This window comes from Callorhinus ursinus, unplaced genomic scaffold (genome assembly GCF_003265705.2).
Source record: "Callorhinus ursinus isolate GAN/ISIS: 27379988/994484 unplaced genomic scaffold, GSC_fseal_2.0 scaffold12, whole genome shotgun sequence".
Taxonomy (NCBI): Eukaryota; Metazoa; Chordata; class Mammalia; order Carnivora; family Otariidae; genus Callorhinus; species Callorhinus ursinus.
Window position 1 is genome coordinate 39,763,499 of NW_027397074.1, and position 23,437 is coordinate 39,786,935.

Sequence of the window (23,437 nt, forward strand, 5' to 3'; positions counted from 1 at the left end):
TAGTCATGTCAGATCTGGCTCACTTGGTTGTGGCGTGGGGCAGGGCTGTGGCATGCAACGGGGAAGAGTTTATGGATAAGCTGTGAAGAGGAGTGTAGGTAGCAATTTCAGGTGTCCAAAAGGTGCTGGTGGTTGTGGTGGGAAGAATGAGAGGAGCAGGGTCTGCCATGGATGCAGAGGGTGGAAAACAAAAGCTGTAGTCTAGTACAGTGAGCAGTGAACACAGCAGCAGGAGGTCCCTAACCATGGGAATCTAAGCAAGTCAAGTTAGAGATGTTGCAACCAAGTATCTTACTTTGGTTAGTGCTGTTTAGAAAGTCTGGCCTGCCATAAGGATGAAGCAATGGCTGGTGCTGCCAGGGGCCCTTACCGTTTTGCAAGCATTTTGATGGGTGCAAAATTCATGAGGCAAGTATTTAGCTATTCCAGAAAAATAGAACTCTGGGGGATTCTCAGGGTTCATCAACTGAGGTATTTTTGCAACTTGGACTTGAGGCTGATAGTCATCACAGTCACTTCTCTCCTGGTGTGGAGACAATCCAGGATGGGAAAGTCCCCATGTCCAGCAAGGCTGGAACGCTTTGTCTTCCTCATCTGTCTCTTGGATTGTGGCATTGCCATCTGAGCTACAGTTGTCTCCAAGAGTGAGCTCTCACTCAGTCTGGGGCCATGTCATCTGAGGTGTTGGTGTGCTTGGGGGTGGCAGAGGCCAACCCTGGGGAAAGATGGCCTTCCCAGATGGAGATCCATGAAGGGTAAGAGTGACTGGCTGGTATTAAATTCCAAGTGTATAAAAAAAAGACTCTTATTTTGGGGCGCCTGGCTGGCTCAGTCAGAAGAGCACGTGACTCTTGATCTTGGGGTTGTAAGTTCAAGCCCCATGTTGGGTGTAGAGATTACTTAATAATAAAAATTTTAGGGGCCCCTGGGTGGCTCAGTCGGTTAAGCATCTGCCTTCAGCTCCCATCATGATCCCGGGGTCCTGGGCTTTGGGCTCCCTGCTCAGTAGGGAACCTGCTTTTCCCTCTCCCACTCCCCCTCTGCTTGTGCTCTCTCTCTGTAAAATAAATAAATAAAATCTTTAAAAAAATTTTAGGGGTACCTGGCTGGCTCAGTCAGTAGAACACGCAGCTCTCGATCTCTGGGTCCTGAGTTCAAGCCCCATGTTGGGTTTAGAAATCATTTAAGTAAATAAACTTAAAAAATTAAAAAAAAATCCAAGTGTATATGCTGGAGGCCTGACTCAGCATGGAACCACAGGTATGGGCTCTGCTGTTAGATGAGCGGATCTCAGTGAACTCCATCAGATCATTAAGGGTGCACCTTGCAAGGAGCATGCAATATCCATGACCAAGATTTTTGGAGACTCCATCCACAATTTCTATAGATAACAGGCATATTGATACATTAATTGTAGGGACATTTTGTGGATAGCAGCTTTACAGTCTAGAGATTAGCCCATTACAACTATAGGAAATTCATCAGGGCACAAACCTGCCATCCAGATGACTCTGATTTGGCTGCATTGGGAAGGCCATTCTGCCTGGGAAATAATTTGGGACATAGTGTGAGGAGGGAGTAACTCATTTAAGTATCACTTTCATTGGCATCATTTAATGTGGTTGGAGGTGAGTTTTGGGTCAGGATCTATGCTCCACAACATGCTGGCTAAAGCCCTTCTAACAGGACCCACCAACATCTGGCACACAATTGTACAACTGACTGATTTTGTTCCAGCACATCTGAAACAAGGTTAGGCCCCAGGGGTCTACTAGCAACCCTGTTATCCAGGCTGTGCACAATAACAGTAATAGCCACAACAGAGAACATTTGCATTTGACTAGCTTGTGGGGTTTCCTTCTATTGAGCAATCTGGATACTGACCAAAGGATGAGTGTACGTACTTTGGAACAAGATGTCATTTACCTCTTCCTCAAAGGTGGGGTAGAGACCTTGTCTCAGTCTACTGATAGCAGCTCTAGATCCAAGGATTTCTGTTGGATTTGTTTCCTAATGTGACTGGCAAAGTTGGTGGCCTTAGCTTCACTGCTGGTACTGGGCCATTATCTGGGCTAATGATGTTTGTTTGTTTGTTTGTTTATTTGTTTATTTGTTTGTTTGTTTATTTATTTATTTATACAGTAGGCTCCATGCCCAGCATGGGGCTTGAACTTGCGATCTTGGGATTGAGAGTTGCACACTCTACTGACTGAGCCAACCAGACTGGGCCAATGATATTTATATAATCGTGATCGCTAAGCAGTTTGGTAGAGGTTTGTCTCCTTGGGCTCTCTCTCTTTCTCTCTCTCTCTATATATATATTTTTAAAGATTTTATTTATTTATTTGACAGAAAGAGACACAGCGAGAGAGGGAACACAAGCAGGGGGAGTGGGAGAGGGAGAAGCAGGCTTCTCGCTGAGCAGGGAGCCCGATGTGGGGCTCGATCCCAGGACCCTGAGCCACCCAGGTGCCCCTCCTTGGGCTCTCTATTATAAGAGGTTCATATTGCACAATCTGCCCTTGATCAGGTTGCCAGCATGTGTAAGATGGTGAGATGGTGGAAGAGTCAACATGGTAAAGGGAGCATTCATATGGTGAGCAGATGAGTGGTGTCCTCTCTGATATGGAGGTTCCCTGGAAATGCTATCAGGGGAGTCCTTGGAGGAGGCTGATAGTTGATGTGGGAAATTTGGAGACACAAGGTCTGGGAATTAAGCAGTATTATAGCCTGGGATAAAATTTCTATCCACTTGGGGAACCACTTATTGTTTAAAAGCTTAAGAAGCAAGTAGGTCACTGTGCCTGTCTCTATAAGTCTAGCCTCTTGGGGCCAGTAAGCTAGGTTGAAATTCCACAAGATTCCATGTTCTAAAGCCTGTGACCAAACAACTTGGGAGGTGAAATGGGTTCCTTGATCTGAATCTATGATATTTGGTGAGCCAAAGTAGATGATCATATACCTGGTTAAGAGGGAGATGACATGCTGGGAAGTGGTCAGCAGGACTCTAGTGAAGTTATCAGTGATGGTGGTTATGTACTTACCAGCTTTAGCAGAGGGTGGCAGCGGCCTGAAAAAAATCAGTTTGCCATTGTGAGTGGAGTCTGTTACCTCAGGAGATATGTGTCTTCCAGAGCCTTCCAGAGTTTTCTTTGGGAGCAAAGAGGGGCACTCACTGATTGGGCTTATTGTCATTGTGAAGGGGAACGCAATGACAATGGGCCCAGTCAGTGAGTGCCGTCACTCCGCTATGGCTTGTTGGAATATGGGCCCACTCTGCTAGTGGGTATGACATCTCTGTCATAGTGTCTGTCATTCCTCTCTGTCATTCCCAGTCTCTGTCATTCCTCTCTGGAGGAATAGTTGTGTCCAGAACTGTGTCTGATAGTTTGGGAGGTGGCTCATGCAGGGTCTCAGAACAGGTGTGTAATCTGAATAAGGAGTCTGCAGTGTTATTATAATGTGGTCCTGGTGTTTGTTGGCATGTGTGCAGAGACTGACTATGATTGACATATGTGAGTTGGCTCTCTTTCCAAGTGGAGATAATCCAGATAGGCTTTCCCTGAATCATGAAATTATTTGTTGCTGTCCAGACCAGACTGTGGGCCTATTGGCTACCGTCCAGGAGTCAGTAAAAATGTGTGCCCTTGGGAGTCTCATTTTTATGGCCTGTGGTAGAGTCAGGCACAACTGTCACCAGCTCTGCCAGTTGCGCTGAGCCAGGAGAGCTCCCCTGGACGAGGGATATGCAGCTAGCAATACGACATGCAACAGCCTTTCAGCAGGTGGCCTTATGGACCATGGTGTTGCTGCCCGCCCTCTTTCCATGTCAGGCAGTTGCTCCCAAAGGGTTCCCCAAACTATTAGAGGGGTGGGCAGTGAAGGTGCCTCTAGCTGCACCTCAATGTCAGTGGACAAGGGACTAAGCATGGGGAAAGCCACATCCTCCTGTAATTTGGAAAAACCCTTGTTAGCAGGTTTAGCACTTTCCTAAAGGTATGAATTCCTGTTTAACAGTGAGGCCTCAGTGCCCATGCTAAGTCTCTTTTGCATTGAAACACTAAACCAAGGCAAGATGGGAACGTGGTGTGTGAAGCTGGGAGCCTGTTCATATGTTTTTCTCTGAAAGGGTCCAGCAGGCTACCAAAATTTGGTGCTTAAGTGTCATGTACCTGACTGCTACTTGGGGCAGATGTTTGGTCCAGGACCCCATGGGCAGCCAGGTAGAGCCATGCTTAGTCCAGAGATTCCATGAGGTGTAACGAAGCATCTCCAGTGATTCAATTCAGAAGTCTGGGCCTCAAGGGACTAAGGCAGGGCCTGCTGCATGTCTTGTTGGCCCGGCCATGATGCAGTTTGTTGAGGTACTGCCCAATAGAGAAAAGCTGATTTAGGGGCGCTTGGGTGGCTCAGTTGGTTAAGTGTCTGCCTTCGGCTCAGGTCAAGATCTTGGGGTCCTGGGATCGAGCCCTGTGTTGGGCTCTGTGCTCAGTGGAGAGTCTGCCTGTCCCTCTCCCTCCCCCCTGCTCCTCCCCCTTATCCTCCCCCCTGCCCCTCGCTCAGCTCCTGTGTGCATGTGTGCTCTCTCTCTCTCTCAAATAAATACCTAAAATCATTAACAAAAAAAAAAAGAAAAAAAAGCTGATTTGCATATAATGGCATAAATAGGCCTAAGTCATATGGATAAGTGTGGGACATGTTGTCCAAAGATGAAAAGACCTCATATGTGCTGTGCCTGCCATAGTGTAGTGGGAGGCTTAATTGTGAGGAGTTGATTTTTTTTAAAGGAGATAGAAGCTTATTGAATATACTGCAAGGGAGTGGCATGCAGGACAGCAAAGGAGAGGCTGTCTGCCACTTGTCAGTTTTTAATAGTCAATTGTTAATCTTCATTCATTGGTGGCTGGATTTAAAACTTGCCAGATAGAGCTATTAAAGGGGGGAGATGGTGGACCTAATGACCTTGGTGTCAAGCATATCTTTAATGATGAGCCAAAAGCCCTCTGTGCCTTGCTTCAGCCAATATTGTGGTATATTTACTATTTTCACTGGAGGAAGCATTTGGATAGGTTCCCATTTGGCAGCTCCCATAAGAAAGGCCAGAAATTTAGTTTACCCCACCAGGTTTGTGGCTGAGTGAGGGCTTCCATAACTATAGTAGGAAAAGAGAGCTAGGGGGCCATCATCGTTGGTAATTGTTTTAGAAATATGGTACTAACAGACACATGTAGCTTAGTTTGTACTCTCTTTACAGTTTTACTTGCTATGCATTATAGTCTGTATGAGGTTCCCTTGGGGAATTTAGAAGGGTTACCCGGAATTACTGTAACTTGGACTCTTGTGTCTAATAGAGCCAGGAGTATTTATCAGGTCATTTGAACTTGTGCCATGTGCCAAGTATGAGACTCGTGATATCCCATAAAATCAGGGAATGCGGTGTGACAGCAGCAAGGTATGCAGTGACAGAAGGACCATGGTCCCAGTCATACTTGCCTTTGCAAGAAGCCATGGCTTCCTGAGTGAAGGTGCCCCTGTCATACTGGTTAGGACTCTGAGTTCCAGTGCCCATCCACAAACACAGGGGTCAGAGAAGCAAAGTCTCCTCCTTCTAAAGGCAGTGCCTGGCACCTTGGCAGCCCACACTAGGTGGGAGTTGTCGTTAATGCACAGGACTTATGAAAATTTTAGCCATTTGTCCTAATAGTCAGTGGCTGGGTCTGTGCTTAGAGTCAGGAAATATACCTGATCTAATACCCACTGGGAGAATTTACCCTCTGTGGGGCAATTAATAGTCTGAAAAGACATCTGAGGCACCTCAAATTAGCTTTAATGAGCAATGCTCTGAGGTTCAGGAAAACTCTGGTTGTTTCTTTTGGAGTTTGCGCTTTGGGATGGGAAGCCTCAGTATGCTGCAGTGTAGGGGAAAGTAGCAGAAAATGTGTGGTCCAAGGTGTGCTGTACATTCTCTGGGACCTGTGAATAATCAACTTCTGTATCTCAATTTTTCTTATGGTCTTTTGTTGAGCCAGGGCTCACCAGGGCTTTTCTTAGCAAATATTGATATAAATAACAGGATGGTAGAGTTATGCTTGCAAATGACCACAAGGAATGTCTTGTAGCTGCAGTGGTTGACTGATTGGCTCTCCCAGGTGAGCAATTCTATCTGGGAAGGGTCCATTCTTTGCTGGTGTTTCTTTCTGCTACTTTGTGGAAACAACCACACCGTTTAAGTCCAATTTTTTTTTTGTTGGTTTGAAAGAGCTATCCTTTGTTGAAAGTGCAGTATTGAAGTTCCCTGCTATTATTGTATTGATGTCTATTTCTCTCTTCAGGTATGTTAATGTTTGCTTTATATATTTAGGTGTTCTGATGTTGGGTACATCAATATTTCAACTGTCATATCCTTTTGAAGGATTCACCCTTGTATCATACAATGTTACAGATTTTGGTTTAGAGTCTGTTTTGTCTAATGCAAGTATAACTACTGCTGCTTTCTTTTAGTTTCCATTTGCATGGAATATATTTTTCCATTGCTTCACTTTCAGTCTATGTGTGTTCTTTAAGCTGAAGTGAGTCTCTTGTGGGTAGCATATAGTTGAGTTTTGTTTTTTTATCCATTCAGCCACTCTATGTCTTTTGATTGGAGAATTTATTCCATTTACATTTAAAGTAATTACTGATAGTATGCACTTGCAAACTGAACTACTGCCATTTTGTTAATTATTTTCCAGCTGTTTTATAGTTATTTTGTTCCTTTCTTCCTCTCTCATTCTCTTCCTTTGTGATTTGATGATTTTTCTATTACATTTTTCAGTTCAGTTATTGTATTCTTCAGCTCTGTGATTTGTTTGGCACTTTAAAAAAAATTTTTTTTAAATTTTATTCATTTTAGAGAGAGAGCATGGGGAGAGGTGTAGAGGGGGATGGAGAGGGACAAGCGGACTCCACTGTGAGTGTGGAGTCCAACACAGGGCTCAATCTCAAGACCCCAAGACCACAAACCTAGATGAAACCAAGAGTTGGATGCTTAACGGACTGAGCCACCCAGGTGCCCCTATTTGGTACTTTTTTATATTTTCTATCTCTTTGTTGAAATTCTCAGTTTGTTTATGCATTGTTCTGACCTATGACTTATGTTTTTAACAATTTGTTTATTTATTTTAGAAAGAGAGAATCGGGTGGGGAGGGGCAGAGGGAGAGGGAGAGAGAGAGAATCTCAAGCAGGCTCCACACCCAGTGCAGAGTCCAGTGCGAGATCATGACCTGAGCTGAAATCAAGAATCAGACCCTTAATTGACTGATCCCCCAGGCACCCCACTATGACTGAACTTTCTTTGGGTAAATCACTTATCTCCATTTCATTACAATTTATTTCTAGGAATTTATCTTTTTCTTTTGTTTGGAATATATTCCCCTCTTTCTTCATTATCCTTGACTCTCTGTGTTGGTTTCTGTGCATTACATCCACATCTCCCATCTGATAGACTGGTCTTGTGCAGGAGATGAACCTTGCCAATCAGCCTGGTCTGAGCTCCTGGTTGCCTCTCAAAGCTTTGTGATTGTCCAAATTGCCATTTTTGTTCTTAGTGGCTCCCAGTAACTGAAGGTGTGCCAAGACCTGACAGTGACCCAAAAGGAAGGATCACAGTTAGCACCTAGATGCAGGCTTATTAGAAGCTGGACTCTCAGGCACTAGTATGAAAGTTTGGAGTTAAACATCTTTTGGAGAGAAACTGGGAGATGAGCATTTTTATCTGTTCCCTCTGTGCTGAGCCCAGATATAGGGCTCAAGGAGTGGGGTCAGGTAAAGTTCACGAGTGCCTATTTAAAAACTACTTCTTTGTTTGCTGTAAATGCAAGCCCCGTTGACTATCAGAACTAGGTGATTTTGGGGCCAATCCTTTAGGTGGAAGCCTTAAAAGTTGGGACACTAGATGTGTGACCAAATCCTTTGATCCTCAGAGAGAAGCTGGTCCTCCTCAGTGAGGACTGATCTTAATGAAATGGAGTTGGGAATTCCCTCCTGATTGTGTGGCACTGTACCAGGGGTGAAGTTTATGGTGAGAGTGTATCTAAGTCTTTCCTACCTATTTTGATGTGGGTATTTTCTCATTTGCCTGATGTGTAAAAGTCATTCAGCTAATTTCTGAATTTCTCTCAGAGGTAATTACTCCATGTGTAGCTGTACATCTGATGCATCCATGGGAGGAGGGAAGTTCAGGAGCCTCTTATGTCACCATCTTGGTCCCTCCTTCCTTTCCTTTTTCTTTATTTTCAACACTTTTCCCACTTCAACTCACTTGCTTCCTATGTCACTAGGAAAACAAGAGAATTTCTATAAGCTCCCACTACCCTATCTACTTACCCAACAGCAGCTCTACCAACTACTGTTTCTTCCCTTTGTTACTACGGATGAATCATCCATGCTCTTAGACAGGGTCAACTAATCCAGCAGTGGGTGTGCCGCCTGCTCATACCGGCTCACAAGGGCTGATTGTTAACATCATAGGAATATTAAACCTCCAATAGTTCAGAATTAGCCACAACAGAAGTATTTATATTACAGAAATCAGCAAATGCTACAAATTGGTGCTTTTCCTCATGTTAGCCTGTGGTTAACATGTATTCCTTGCCTATTCATGCAATGTACCTTAAGATATACACACACAAATTTATGTTTATGAGATGCGTTCATGTGGCTATGTATAACTCTAGTTCATTCATTTTTACTGTCCTGCCCCACTCCACAAGAACATGAGCTCCATTTCCATCAGTTATACTCTCTGCCATATTTCTAGGGCTTGGAGCAATACCCAGCACAAAGCAGGCTCAATACATATTTATTTGATGGAACAAATGGGGTGTGTCTGAAATTTTACCTCTGCCACCTCTCTGAGTTAATGTTAATCAGTTATTTGGGAATTTAGTAGATCTTTTTATTTTTATTTTTTTAAGTAAACTCTGTGCCCAACGTGGTGCTCGAACTCACAACCCAGAGATCAAAAGTTGCATGCTATATGGACTGGGTCAGCCAGGCGCCCGAGTTTAGTAGATCTTAATATGCTGAACTACTTGGGTTTTCAAGCCTTATCAAGGAATTCATTTTGCATGTCCTTTACAATCAGAAGAGGGCACTTTTGGGGGAAGAATAGGTAAGAGATGGTCAGTCATAAGTGTGGGGGACCCTACCTGGTTCAGGGATTCAGATGAGATCCCCCAGCGCTTCAGGGTGGCAGGAGAGTAGACTGCTTTGGGGATTCAGTGCCACCAGGTGGCAGTATGAGCACGCTACAAAGCCAAGGTCAGGGATCGTGGCCACATGGGTCCCTGAATGCAGGTAGGTGACTCAAAGATAGACATTTCCTTCTATTTTTTACCCCCTTTGGCCAACTCATCTTTTGCAGCTTTATATAAGTTGTTGCTTTATATATCCCCTTACATTTGATAATACTAAATTTAAAATATTGGAGCAGAAGAAACCAGATTAAAAAATTTTTTTTAAGTTTTAATTAATTTATTCATTTTTTAAAAGTAATCTCTGAACTCAACATGGGGCTTGAACTCAGGACCCCGAGATCAAGAGTTGCGTGCTCGTCTGACTGAGCCAGCCAGGTGCCCCCTCCAAAATTTTTTTTATTGATATAAAATTCACAGAACCTAAAAATTACTATTTCAACTATTTTAAGCTGCATGACTGAGTTTTAGTATATTTACAATTTTCTACAACCATTATTATTGTTAATTCCAGAATATTTGTATTACTCCAAAAAGTAACCCTGTACCAACTATGTAGTCAATCCCTATACTCCCTTCCCTCCATCCTCTAACAACCATTAATCTACTTTCTGTCTCTCTGGACTCGCCTACGCTGCGCATTTCATATAAATGGAATCATACAATATGCAGCACATTTTTTTTTTCAGTTAAGTAGGCTCCGTGCCCAACATGGGGCTTGAACTCACAACCCTGAGATCAAGGGTTGCATGCTCTACTGACTGAGCAAGCCAGGTGCCACATATTTTTAATGGCAAGATTTATCTATGGTGCCAAAATAAGGCTATGTTCTGTCTAAAATATCAGAGTTTATACAGGATGGGAAAAACATACAGTTTTGAAATAATTAGTAACTCTAACTTGCCTTAATATATTTTTTCCCCTAATATTTCTTTTTTTGTTTTGTTTTTATTATGTTATGTTAATCACCATACATTACATCATTAGTTTTTGATGTAGTGTTCCATGATTCATTGTTTGCGTATAACACCCAGTGCTCCATGCAGAACATGCCCTCTTTAATATCCATCACCAGGCTAACCCATCCCCCCAACCCCTCCTTAATATTTGATGACAGAGTTTTAGGGACTACCCAAATGAGGTTTGCCTGACTTCTTGCACAGGAACACACCTTAATTCTTTTGATTACAATGAGATAGAGACTAAAGGATAGAAGCAATAAAGACTGATTAATGCGGCTCATGTCCCCTTAATTCCTTAGTAAATAAAAAGCAAAGCAGGGGCGCCTGGGTGGCTCAGTTGGTTAAACGTCTAAGGTCATGATCTCAGGGTCCTGGGACTGAGCCCCGAGGTGAAGCTCGCTCCCTGCTCAGCAGGGAGTCTGCTTCTCCCTCTCCCTCTCCCCCTCCCCCACCTCATGCTCCCTATCTCTCTCTCTCTCTCAAATAAATAAAATCTTAAAAAAAAAAAAAAGAAAAGAAAAAGCAAAGCAGTATCCAGACGTTACCCACCATGTATTCAGGCTCCTGCTGAAGGCAGGATTCTTTAGTAGTCTTCATGGCTTTAGGCCCAGACTGGTTGCAACTGGTCCCTGATGGGTTTTGCCCACAGCCTGCAGCACTGACAATTATGGGGACAGTTAAGCATTCATCAGCAACAGTTGCAGGAAGCAGGGAGAGGGGTTTGTCCTCCTTTTATAACTTTCCCAAAGGAAGAAATTGTGAGTTAACAGCAACACTTAATCACATCTTTCTTCATCTTATTTGGGATACACAGAAAATAGATTCTCTTGAAGAGTTTTTTTTTTTCCTTGAAGAGTGTTTAAAGACAACTATATCAAAACAAAAGGAAATAGAATTTCTAACCTCAGGGGACATAAGCAGGGGATTTAAAGATGCTTCAAATTCTGAATATCACCTTCTCAGTTTGCAAAGGGCACAGATCTTTCTTTCAAGCTGTTGTCACTGGGGTGCCTGGGTGGCTCAGTTGGTTAAGCGACTGCCTTCGGCTCAGGTCATGATCCTGGAGTCCCGAGATCGAGTCCCGCATCGGGCTCCCTGCTTAGCAGGGAGTCTGCTTCTCCCTCTGACCCTCCCCCCTCTCATGTACTCTCTTTCTCTCTCATTCTCACTCTCTCAAAATAAATAATAAATAAATCTTTAAAAATAAAGCAGTTGTCACTGGCTGTTAGTCCTTATGACCATGAAAAAGAAAATCATTACGTGTATGTGTGAGGGGTGTCAGGCCCAAGAAGTTTTTTCTGAGCAGCTCCCAGAACCCTGAGTTAACGTCTTCACTAGTTAAAACAGAAAGATGTATATGCTTTAAAAATTGGAATTAACTGAAGTAAAAATGACAGTAATGTAGGGAGAAAGTGACTCTACTTAAGTCATAAATTATTATAACAATAGGAATATCCAACTATATCTTGAAAACTACAAAGAAAAAATCAGATTATATAAAGTGCAAAGAAAAGACAAGCATAGGGACACTTAGGTGGCTCAGTCAATTAAGCGTCTGCTTTCGGCTCAGGTCATGATCCCAGCATCCTGGGATCGAGTCCCGCATCAGCCTCCCTGCTCAGCGGGGAGCCTGCTTCTCCCTCTCCCACTCCCTCTGCTTGTGTTCCCTCTCTCGGTCAAATAAATAAATAAAATCGTAAAAAAGAAAGACAAGCATAAATCCATGGAAGTGATTTTCATTCATTTATTATCATTTATTAAATATGTATTTTCCTTGTACTGTGGTAGATGTACCATGATTAAGAAGATTGGGTTGCCCTTAAATATTCAATTCTGGAGCGCCTGGGTGGCTCAGTTGGTTGGGCGACTGCCTTCGGCTCAGGTCATGATCCAGGAGTCCCTGGATCGAGTTCCGCGTCGGGCTCCCTGCTCGGCAGAGAGTCTGCTTCTCCCTCTGACCCTCCGCCCTCTCATGTGCTCTCTCTCTCTCATTCTCTCTGTCTCAAATAAATAAATAAATAAATAAATAAATAAATAAATAAATAAAAATCTTTAAAAAAATATTCAATTCTGATTACATAATTTTAAATGACTTCAATGAAGAAGAAAGGAGGGAGGTATCTGAGGAAGACAGTATGATATTATGAGATATTTTCTGATTAGTTCAGATTTTGAGACAAAATTTACATATGATGGAAATAAGGAAATATGACTAAGGGTTAATAGATTATCATAAATCTGTAAAAACACGAAAGTCCCAAATAAGTTGAGAATTGTAAATCTGCTGAGGACAAATAAAAAAGTTTCATAAATCATATTTAGAGCAAAAAGATAATGGAAGAGTTAGGTCTGATGCTTGGGGCTGACTCTATAATGTGAACAAGTGGCAGAGTAAGCAGAATCTTTGAGTCTCTCTTCCATGTCAAGGGGAATGTTTTCATATTTAAAAAAGGTAAAACCATAGTGGGCTAGAAGGAACTGGAGCCTAAGATGGATGAGAAAAGCAGTACCTAAGTTGTGCGGAGTCTAAATAATTTCAGTCAACTAGACTGCATGAATTGTGTCTAGCATACTCAGTCAAGAATGAATAGTTGAATATTTGTTATTTTGAAAATCAAAGAGGGTTGCCTGGGTGGCTCAGTCAGTTAAGTGCCTGCCTTCAGCTTAGGTCATGATCCCGGGGTCCTGGGATCGAGTCCTGCATTGGGCTCCCTGCTCAGAGGGGAGCCTTCTTCTCCCTCTCCCTCTGTCTGCCGCTCCCCATGCTTGTGCTCTCTCTCTCTGTCAAATAAAAATCTTTAAAAATAAAAAAAAAGAAAATTAAGGAGAATGACACCAAGTTCAGATATCAGCAAATACAGTGGCAACTTCCCAAAAGAAGATGGAGCTCTTTCCTGTCTTTTTTTTTTTTAAAGATTTTATTTACTTATTTGAGAGAGAGAGAGAGAGCACAAGAGGGGGGAGGGTCAGAGGGAGAAGCAGACTCCCCGCTGAGCAGGGAGCCCAATGTGGGACTCGATCCCGGGACTCCAGGATCATGACCTGAGCCAAAGGCAGTCGCTTAACCAACTGAGCCACCCAGGTGCCCGGAGCTCTTTCCTGTCTTGCAAGATGGCGGGTGAAAAAGCTGACAAGCCCTATACTAAGGAGAGAAAACCTGGGCCAAGAAGGCTAATTCTGGTGGCAAGGTCAAGAAGGGTAACCATGAGGCTAAAATACCAAAGAAGGAGAAGCTCCACTGCAAGCCCTGTCCTAGTCAGAGGATTTGGTGGATATTCCCAATATGCTGTGTATTCCAGAAAGGCCATGTACAAGAGGAAGTATTCAGCAGCTAAATCCAGGGTTGAAAAGAAAAAGAAGGTTCTTGCTACTGTTACAAAACCAGTTGGTGGTGACAAGAATGGTGGACCCAAGTGGTTAAACTTTGCAAAATGTCTAGGTATTGTCCTACTGAAGATGTGCCTCAAAAGCTGTTGAGCCACGGCAAAAAAAAAAAAAAAACCTTCCAGTCAGCGTGTGAGAAAACTGTGAGCTAGCATCACTCTTGGCACCATTTTGATCATTCTCACTGGGTGCCATAGAGGCAAGGAGGTGGTTTTCCTGAAGCAACTGAGCAGTGGCTTGCAAGTTGTGACCAGACCTCTGGCCCTCATTCGGGTTGCTTTGCGTAGAACACTAGAAGTTTGTCATTGCCATCTCCATCAAAATTGGTATCAGCAGTGTGAAAATCCCAAAACACCTCACTGATGCTTACTTCAAGAAGAAGAGGCTGCATAAACCTAGACACCAGGAAACTGAGATCTTCAACATGGAGAAAGAGAAATGTGAGATTACAGAGCAGCACAAGGTTGATGGGAAAGCTGTGGACTCACAAATTTGGCCAAAAATCAAACCTGTTCCTCAGCTTCAGGGCTACCTCCCCTCTGTGTTTTCTCCCACAAATAGAATTTACCCTCACAAATTGGTGTTTTAAATTTCTTACAAAGAAGGGTGCCTGGGTGCCTGGGCGGCTCAGACCCGTTAAATGTCTGACTTCGGCTCAGGTCATGATCTCAGGGTCCTTGAATGGAGGCTCATGTTGGGCTCTGTGCTTAGGGAGCAGTTTGCTTCTCCATCTCCCTCTGCTCCCCCACCTCCTGTACTCCCCCCACCTCGAATAAATAAATAATTAAAATAAATAAATAAAATATCTTACAAAGAACTAATTAAATAACCAATCCATTAAAAGAAAAGAAGAAGAGGGTGGAGTACTCAGACCTGATTTTGCTCCCGGGCAAGATTCAGGAAAGGATTATTCCAAGTATCATTTATGTGCTCTTACCAAGTAAACACATTATTAGAAGTGAGAATTTGCTAGGGACATGTATTTTCAGATTAACCTTTCTTTCTTTTGATAGGATTAATGAATTTGTGAAAAAGTGAAATAAATCCTGACTTCTACAAGGTTTTGGAATAGTTTCCTTATTACATCTTCTAGATTCCAAGGTCCTCAAGTGCAAGGGATTATGCTTCATTTGTCTTTGGGTCCCTAATGCCTGAACAGTTCTTTTTCTTTCTTTTTTTTTTTTTAAGATTTTATTTATTTGACAAGAAGAGACACAGCGAGAGAGGGAACACAAGCAGGGGGAGTGGGAGAGGGAGAAGCAGGCTTCCCGCCGAGCAGGAGCTTGATATAGGGCTCGATCCCAGGACCCTGGGACTGTGACCCGAGCCAAAGGCAGACGCTTAACGACTGAGCCACCCAGGCGCCCCCAGGAACAGTTCTTAATAGTTTGCTATCGTCTGTGCTCTGGATAAATAAGTATATTAATTGAATGAAGGCTGCAGAAGTATGGCTCAGAAGCTGGTACAATTGAATGGTTACTGGTTAGACAATTTTTTTTTTTTAATATTGCTGATGTCACATTTCCATCTTTTTAAAAGATTTTATTTTATTTTTAAGATTTTATTTATTTATTTGACAGAGAGAGAGAGAGACAGCGAGAGAGGGAACACAAGCAGGGGGAGTGGGAGAGGGAGAAGCAGGCTTCCTGCTGAGCAGGGAGCCCAATGTAGGGCTCAATCCCAGGACCCTGGGATCATGACCTGAGACGAAGGCTGAGCCACCCAGGCTCCCCCTGGTTAGACAATCTTACCTAAAAGATCCAGCCAATGGCTAGATATCAAACTAGACAAATGAGAAGTTCAAACTGTGAAATAATAGGTAAAGCACAATACCAGTTTGGTTTTGAAAATGATATATTTGCGTGGAATAATAGGGGGAAAATCTTTATGTATTTCAGAAGGGAGTTTATGGCTAGTATGGCTGTTCTAGTGAACAATCAATATTCAGTGAAATTAAAAATTTGACTCCTGGGCGCCTGGGTGGCTCAGTTGGTTAGGCGACTGCCTTTGGCTCAGGTCATGATCCTGGAGTCCCGGGATCGAGTCCCACATCGGGCTCCCTGCTTGGCGGGGAGTCTGCTTCTCCCTCTGACCCTCTTCCCTCTCGTGCTTTCTATCTCTCATTTTCTCTCTCTCTGAAATAAATAAATAAAATTAAAAAAAAATTTGACTTCTGAGTATGTATTTCTTCGTAGATCCTTAAGGAGACGGAAATGAGAATATTTATCATATTTTTTTTAAATTTTGTTTGTTGGGACACCTGGGTGGTTCCGTCAGTTGAGCGTCTGCCTTCGGCTCAGGTCATGATCCCAGGATCCTGGGATCGAGTCCCGCGTCGGGCTCCCTGCTCAGCGGGGAGCCTGCTTCTCGCTCTGCCTGCTGCTCCCCCTTGTGCTGTCTCTCTGACAAATAAATAAATAAAAATCTTAAAACACACACACACACGCACGCATTTATTAATAAAAAATAAATAAATAAAATAAAATTTTGTTTGTAGCAAAGGATAGGAAGCAACATAGAGGCAGTACCTTAGACGTGGGTAAGTGGTTTGTGACATAAATATAGCAGCTGAGGAACTTTGGCAATAACGAACAATTCATATTACTAAATGTGTACGTGTGGTTTAGACATATGGGCTTAAAATGGAAAGCTGATGCTTTAAATTGGACACTGAAAGAATTATGAATAGCTTTACTTTCATAAAAATATGTTAAAAGTTTAGTTAAATTTTCAGAAAACTGAATTTAAAATTCAGCTTTATTTAAACAATTTTGGCTGAATACTCTAATATCTATTAATTATAATTTATGTTGCATTTTAATATAATAAATAATTTTGGATACTTTTGAAGAAAAAAGATTTTTTTGAAAATAGTATATGATATTTCATTTTAATTTTTACTTTTACATGTATTTTAACTTTCTTTTTAAAGATTTTATTTATTTATTTGAGAGAGAGAGCGCCCAAGTTGGGGGGAAGGGGCAGAGGAAGAGGGAGAAGCAGACTTACCCCTTCCAAGGAGCTGGGCTCAAAAACGACACAGGGTTTGGGCCTCTATGCCAGGACCCTGAGATCATGACCTGAGCTGAAGTCAGACACTTAACTGACTGAGCCACCCAGGCGCCCCTGTATTTTAACTTTTAAAATGAAAATATATTTAAGTTGTGTAAAATCTGAATATATTACAGATTATTTTTTAATTTGGATTGTTGAGAATAAATACAAGTCAAGGTCATCACAAATATAGAAAATACAAAAGTGGAGCTCTATAGAAAATACAAAAGTGGAGCTCAAAAAGAAAAACTGAAAAGAAATGAAATGGAAAGTCTTTTTTTTTTTTCTGTAAATTTTATGCCCATCATGGGGTTTGAACCCACAACCCTCTGAGATTGAGAGTAGCATGCTCTGCTGACAGAGCCAGCCAGGCTTACTAAAATAGGAAGTCTTTTTTGTTTTTGTTGTTCACACTCTTCTTCTTCTTCTTCTTCTTCTTCTTCTTCTTCTTCTTTTTTTAAATTTTTTTGACAGAGAGAGAGGGAACACAAGCAGAGGGAGTGGGAGAGGGAGAAGCAGGCTTCCTGCTGAGCAGGGAGCCCGATGCGGGCTCAATCCCAGGGGATGCGGGGCTTGATCCCAGGACCCTGGGATCGTGACCTGAGCCAAAAGCAGAGGCTTAACAACTGAGCCACTCAGGCACCCCTTGGAAGTCTTTAAAAGAAGCAGTTTGCTTAAATTTTTAGAAGTTGGAAACAATGATAGATAGTTGAGAATGGTTCACTTAACATTCTTGAATAGATTACAGATTGTTTATTTAATGGAGATTTAATAACTAATCAATACAATGAAAGCAGGAAGAAAATTATTCTCTTCAAATGCACAACTTGAGTGGGTCAAATGAAATCTCTGTAATTTCACCTTCTTTACTAATTAAGGTTTGGCAACCGACTGAAGCAATTAGAATTAATTGAGAATTATTCATGAAATCAGCAGGTGAATGAGAAAGAGAAACCCTGAGGTTTTCAATGTTTGTTGAGCAATGATGCTGGACAATGACCATCACATTCTTCTGTTTCAACTGAATGATTGTAATTTTAATTTTTATTTTCACTCAGGAAAAATTTAGTAATTTCCTTTACACCAAAATGCTTTCAAATGGAGTACAAAACTATAGAATTTGTATTTTATATTTTAAGTTTAAAGGCTATGTATTTGGTTATGCTGTTATGCATCTCACAACCAGTTTTCAAGGTCAACTTTGGCCAACAAAATATTTGTGACTAGAAATAATTTAGGGTTCTGATTAAAAGAACGGAAATGTCACTGGCACACACATGCTATTATGGAGCTGGGAAAAGAAAAGATTGAGTAATTGTCAAACAATGATAGCATTTATCAACACAAATAAACACTGACATAGGACATTATTGTAATACTTTTTTTTTGAAGACTTTATTTATTTAAGACAGAGTGAGAGAGAGAGAGAGCGGACGCATAGAGGGAAAGGGAGAGGGAGACTGCCTGACTTGGGGCTTGATTCCAGGGCCCTCATGACCTGAGCCGAAGGCAGACGATTAATGGGCTGAGCCACCCAGGTGCCCCTATTGTAATACTCTTAAAGTAATTTTATTTATTTATTTATTTATTTATTTATTTATAAAAGATTTTATTTATTTATTTATTTGACAGAGAGAGACACAGTGAAAGAGAGGAAACACAAGCAGGGGGAGTGGGAGATGGGGAAGCAGGCTTCCCTCTGAGCAGGGAGCCTGATGCGGGGTTCGATCCCAGGGCCCAGGTATCATGAACCAAGCGGAAGGCAGACACCTAACGACTGAGCCACCCAGGTGCCCCAAAGTAATTTTATTTTAACAGCACAACATTTACAGAAAGCAGCAGAACATTTCTAGATTCAGAATAAATGATTTTGAAAGTTGAAGCTAGAGTGGCTAAACATTTAAGACAGATAAATAATTATCACTATCTAGGATGGAAAATTAAACACAAGATTATTAATTTAATGGCTAGTGAAATGAGAGAAGAAATCATACACAAAATAAAACTTAAATGTTTACATTATCAACTTCAATTCGATTGTAAAGTCATGTTGAATAATTATACACACGTATACACACACTTACTTTTGAACTACCATAAGAAAACAAAGTGAAAAATTAAGGAACGTTTCATTGGTATTACCCCTATTGTAAAAAAAAAAAAAAAAAAAAGTACAAGATTTTGGCCAAAGAGAAGAACTGAGAAAACATTTGTCAATTTAAAGCATCGATTCAAAAGATTGCTGAAGGTAAGTCCACTAAGAAACAAATGTGGAGGGGCACCTGGGTGGCTCAGTCCGTTAAGCGTCCAACTCTTGGTTTCCGCTCAGGTCATGATCTCAGGGTCCCGAGATTGAGCCCCACATCAGGCTGTGTGCTCAGCATGGAGTCTGCTTGAGATTTCGTCTTTCCATCTCCCTCTGCCCCTCCCCCCTTTCATGCTCTGTCTCTCTCTATCTAAAAAATAAATAAATAAATCTTAACAACAGCAAAAAGAAACAAATGTGGATGGCCCTGGAGGCACATTTTCTGGCTCGGTGGCTTACTAGAGAGCTGGCTCAGCGGGACTGACCCTGTCTGCAGAGGAACAACTAAGTTGTTGGCTAATGCCAGGGTTCCTGGCAGGTAGAGACTCTTCAAGACTGTTCCCAAGGCACTGGGTGTAAGAACTCAGCCTTGGGCTTACACACTCTTAGTGTTCTTCTTGGGCCTGAGATGCCTTGATATATTCTTGTTTCTTGGAGAAACTAGATCTTCCCTATACTCTCTTAGTCTGGTTAATAAATATGTAACACAGGGATGGGGCAGAATCCGTTCTTGTTGAGTGCTTGTGGAAGATCTAGTCCATTGCCTTAGGCAGGCCCTGGGACTTTGACCAAGATGCATTGAGAACATCTATGCCAGGCCTATGTCATAGGGTAATGAGAAATCAGGGGACTGTGTGTATGTTTTACCAGTAAATCCTATGTAATAGATGTGCCATGCAGCACTAGTGGTGTATGTCTGTGTCAGTGATCTGGTCCATGTATGAGGAAGCCTACGATAAAGGCTTTGCTAAAATAAGGTGAATATACCATAATTTAGCCCTATCCCAAACATTCCTGAAACCATTTATGAGCTTTGTTTGAATCTGTTGGTTTTAATCATGTTAATAGTAATGATATTCTTTGGAACAAACCAAGGGTTGCATGCAACATTCTGGATCTGCCCAAATGTTGAACATCTTGATGAAGCATATACAAAAATCACTCTTGAACACGTGGAGAAAATATTTTGTCAAAATATTACATTTTGTTAAGATAATTGGATTTAATTTAGACAAGATATAAGATGCATTAGAAAAGTTTAAAAAAAAATAGAAGATTTCAGAGGAGGCGCAAGATGGTGGAGGAGTAGGAGACTTACATTTCATCTGGTCCCAGGAATTCAGCTAGATAGGTATCAAAATATTCTGAACACCTATGAACTCAACAGGAGATGGAAGAAAAGAATAGTAGCAACTCTCTGAACAGAAAAGCGACCACTTTCTGGAAGGTAGGATGTGCGGAGAAGTGAATCGTCTAGACGGCGGGGGAGGGGGCCTCCGTCAGCGGCTACTGGCAAGTGATAGAGCCCCGGAGCACAAAATCATAACTTTTAGAAGACTGCTCCGCTGAGGGACGTTGCTCCAGTGGCAAAGCAGGAGGGTGGAACCCTTGCTGGGACAGTGTGGTCTCAGGACCCTCGGGGTCCTGAAAGAAAGAAAGACTGGGGGTGCCTGACTGTGGCAGAGGTCCCAGGTATCAGAGTGGGGAAGCCGGCTGCAGAGAGGGAGCCGAGGAGCAGGCTCTCACCTCGGGGTTGCCATAAACCGTGATCTGCGGCACAGTAGGGCCCCTGCTCTTCCAGCAGGGACCCAACAAGTGGCAGATCCGGGGAGACTCCCCTTTCTCCCCCGGGAGGAGTGGTGTGGGAGCGCACTGCAGGGATCTGCTGTGTTTGGAGATTCCACATGGGGTCGGGTGCCAGAGATAGAAATGCTTGGTCACAGGCTGGGTGAGCACGGAGTGCAGCTGGAGACTGGGGAGACGGGAGTGATCGACTACTTTTCTCTGGGGGCACACTGAGGAGTGGGACCCCGAGTTCTCGGCTCCTCCAGGCCGGAGATTGGGAGGCGGCCGTTTCATTCTCGTCCTCCAAAGCTGTACAGAAAGCTTGCAGGGAACAAAAGCTCCCAAGAGCAAACCCAAGCAGATTACTTAGCCCGGACCAGCATGGGCCGGGCAATTCCGCCTCCAGCAAAGACATCTGAGAACCACTGCAACAGGCCCCTCCCCCAGAAGATCAGCAAGGACAGCCAGCCAAGACCAAGTTTACCAATCAATGAGAATGGCAGAACTCCAGCGCTAGGGGAATACTGCACATAAAATCCATGGCTTTTTGACCATGATTCTTTAGTCTTTCAAAGTTAATTTTTAAAATTTTCTTTTTATATTTTTTTTGAATTTTTCTTCTTTCCTTTTTCAACCAACATCTTATCAATCCTTTTTTAAAAATCTTTTATTTTTCATTTTTAGTCATATTCTATCCCTTCATTGTAGTTAACCTGATTTTTTGTATATATATAAGTTGTTCTCTCTTTAAAATTTTGGGATACAGTTTCTTCTAACAGGTCAAAATACGCCCCAAATCTAGTGTGTAGCACTGATCTATTCACCAGCCTGATCATATTTGATCATATTTTTTTTCCTTTTTCCTTTTTTCTTTTATCTTTTTTCTTTCTTTCCCTTTCTTTTCCCCTGGTTTCAGGTCTCTTCCGATTTGTTTAGTGTATATTTTTCTGGGGCCATTGTTACCCTGTTAGCATTTTGTTCTCTCATTCATCTGTTCTCTGGACAAAATGACAAGACAGAAAAACTCACCTCAAAAAAAAAGAACAAGAGACAGTACTGACTGCCAGGGACCTGATCAAGACGGACAGACATTAGTAAGATGTTGGAACTAGAGTTCAGAATGATGATTATAAAGATACTAGCTGGGCTTGAAAAAAGCATGGAAGATACTAGAGAAACCCTTTCTGGAGAAATAAAAGAACTAAAATCAAACCAAGTTGAAATCAAAAAGGCTATTAATGAGGCGCAATAAAAAATGGAGGCTCTAACTGCTAGGATAAATGAGGCAGAAGAGAGAATTAGTGATATAGAAGACCAAATGATGGAGAATAAAGAAGCTGAGAAAAAGAGAGAGAAACAACTACTGGATCACAAGGGCAGAATTCGAGAGATAAGTGTTACCATAAGATGAAACAATATTAGAATAATTGGGATCCCAGAAGAAGAAGAAAGACAGAAAGGGGCAGAAGGTATATTGGAGGAAATTATAGCAGAGAACTTCCCTAATTTGGGGAAGGAAACAGGCATCAAAATCCAGGAGACACAGAGAACCCCCCTCAAAATCAATAAAAATAGGTCAACACCCTGACACCTAATAGTAAAACTTGTAAGTCTCAGAGACAAAGAGAAAGTCCTGAAAGCAGCTCGGGACAAGAGGTCTGTAACCTATAATGGTAGAAATATTAGATTGGCAACAGACCTATCCCCAGAGACCTGGCAGGCCAGAAAGGACTGGCATGATATCTTCAGAGCACTAAATGAGAAAAATATGCAGCCAAGAATACTACATCCAGCTAGGCTGTCATTGAAAATAGAAGGAGAGATAAAAGCCTTCCAAGACAAACAAAAACTAAAAGAATTTGCAAACACAAAACCAGCCCTACAAGAAATATTGAAAGGGGTCCTGTAAGCAAAGAGAGAGCCTAAAAGTAACATAGACCAGAAAGGAACAGAGACAATATACAGTAACAGTCACCTTACAGGCAATACAATGGCACTAAATTCATATCTTTCAATAGTTACCCTGAATGTAAATGGATTAAATGCCCCAAACAAAAGACACAGGGTATCAGATTGGATGAAAAAAACAAGACCCATCGATATGCGGTCTGCAAGAGACTCATTTTAGACTCAAAGACACCTCCAGATTGAAAGTGAGGGGGTGGAAAACCATTTACCATGCTAATAGACACCAAAAGAAACCTGGGGTGGCAATCCTTATATCAGACAAATTAGATTTTATTTTATTTTTTAATTTTTATATATTTTTAAAGATTTTATTTATTTATTTGACAGAGAGAGACACAGCAAGAGAGGGAACACAAGCAGGGGGAGTGGGAGAGGGAGAAGCAGACTTCCCGCGGAGCAGGGATCCCAATGCGGGGCTCGATCCCAGGACCCTGGGATCATGATCTGAGCCAAAGGCAGACACTTAACGACTCAGCCACCCAGGCGCCCCAGACAAATTAGATTTTAAACCAAAGACTATAATAAGAGATAAGGAAGGACACTATATCATACTTAAAGGGTCTATCCAACCAGTAGATCTAACAGTTGTAAATATCTATGCCCCTAACATGGGAGCAGCCAATTATATAAGCCAATTAATAACAAAATCAAAGAAACACATTGACAATAATACAATAATAGTAGGGGACATTAACACCCCCCCTCACTGAAATGGAGAGATCATCTAAGTAAAAGATCAACAAGGAAATAAAGACTTTAAATGACACACTGGACCAAATGGACTTCACAGATATATTCAGAACATTCCATCCCAAAGCAACGGAATACACATTCTTCTCTAGTGCCCATGGAACATTCTCCAGAATAGATCACATCCTAGGTCACAAATCAGGTCTCAACCAGTAACAAAAGATAGGAATCATTCCCTGCATATTTTTGGACCATAATGCTTTGAAACTAGAAC

General features: G+C 42.0%; 1 protein-coding gene and 1 pseudogene across 1 annotated transcript in view; both read left to right on the plus strand.

Annotated features, from left to right (window-relative positions):
• The window catches only part of CCDC126 (coiled-coil domain containing 126), a 113,606-nt gene that overhangs the window by 15,460 nt on the left and 74,709 nt on the right, over positions 1-23,437 (plus strand). The window lies entirely within an intron of this gene.
• On the plus strand, positions 13,308-14,169 carry LOC112824984 (large ribosomal subunit protein eL6 pseudogene; annotated as a pseudogene).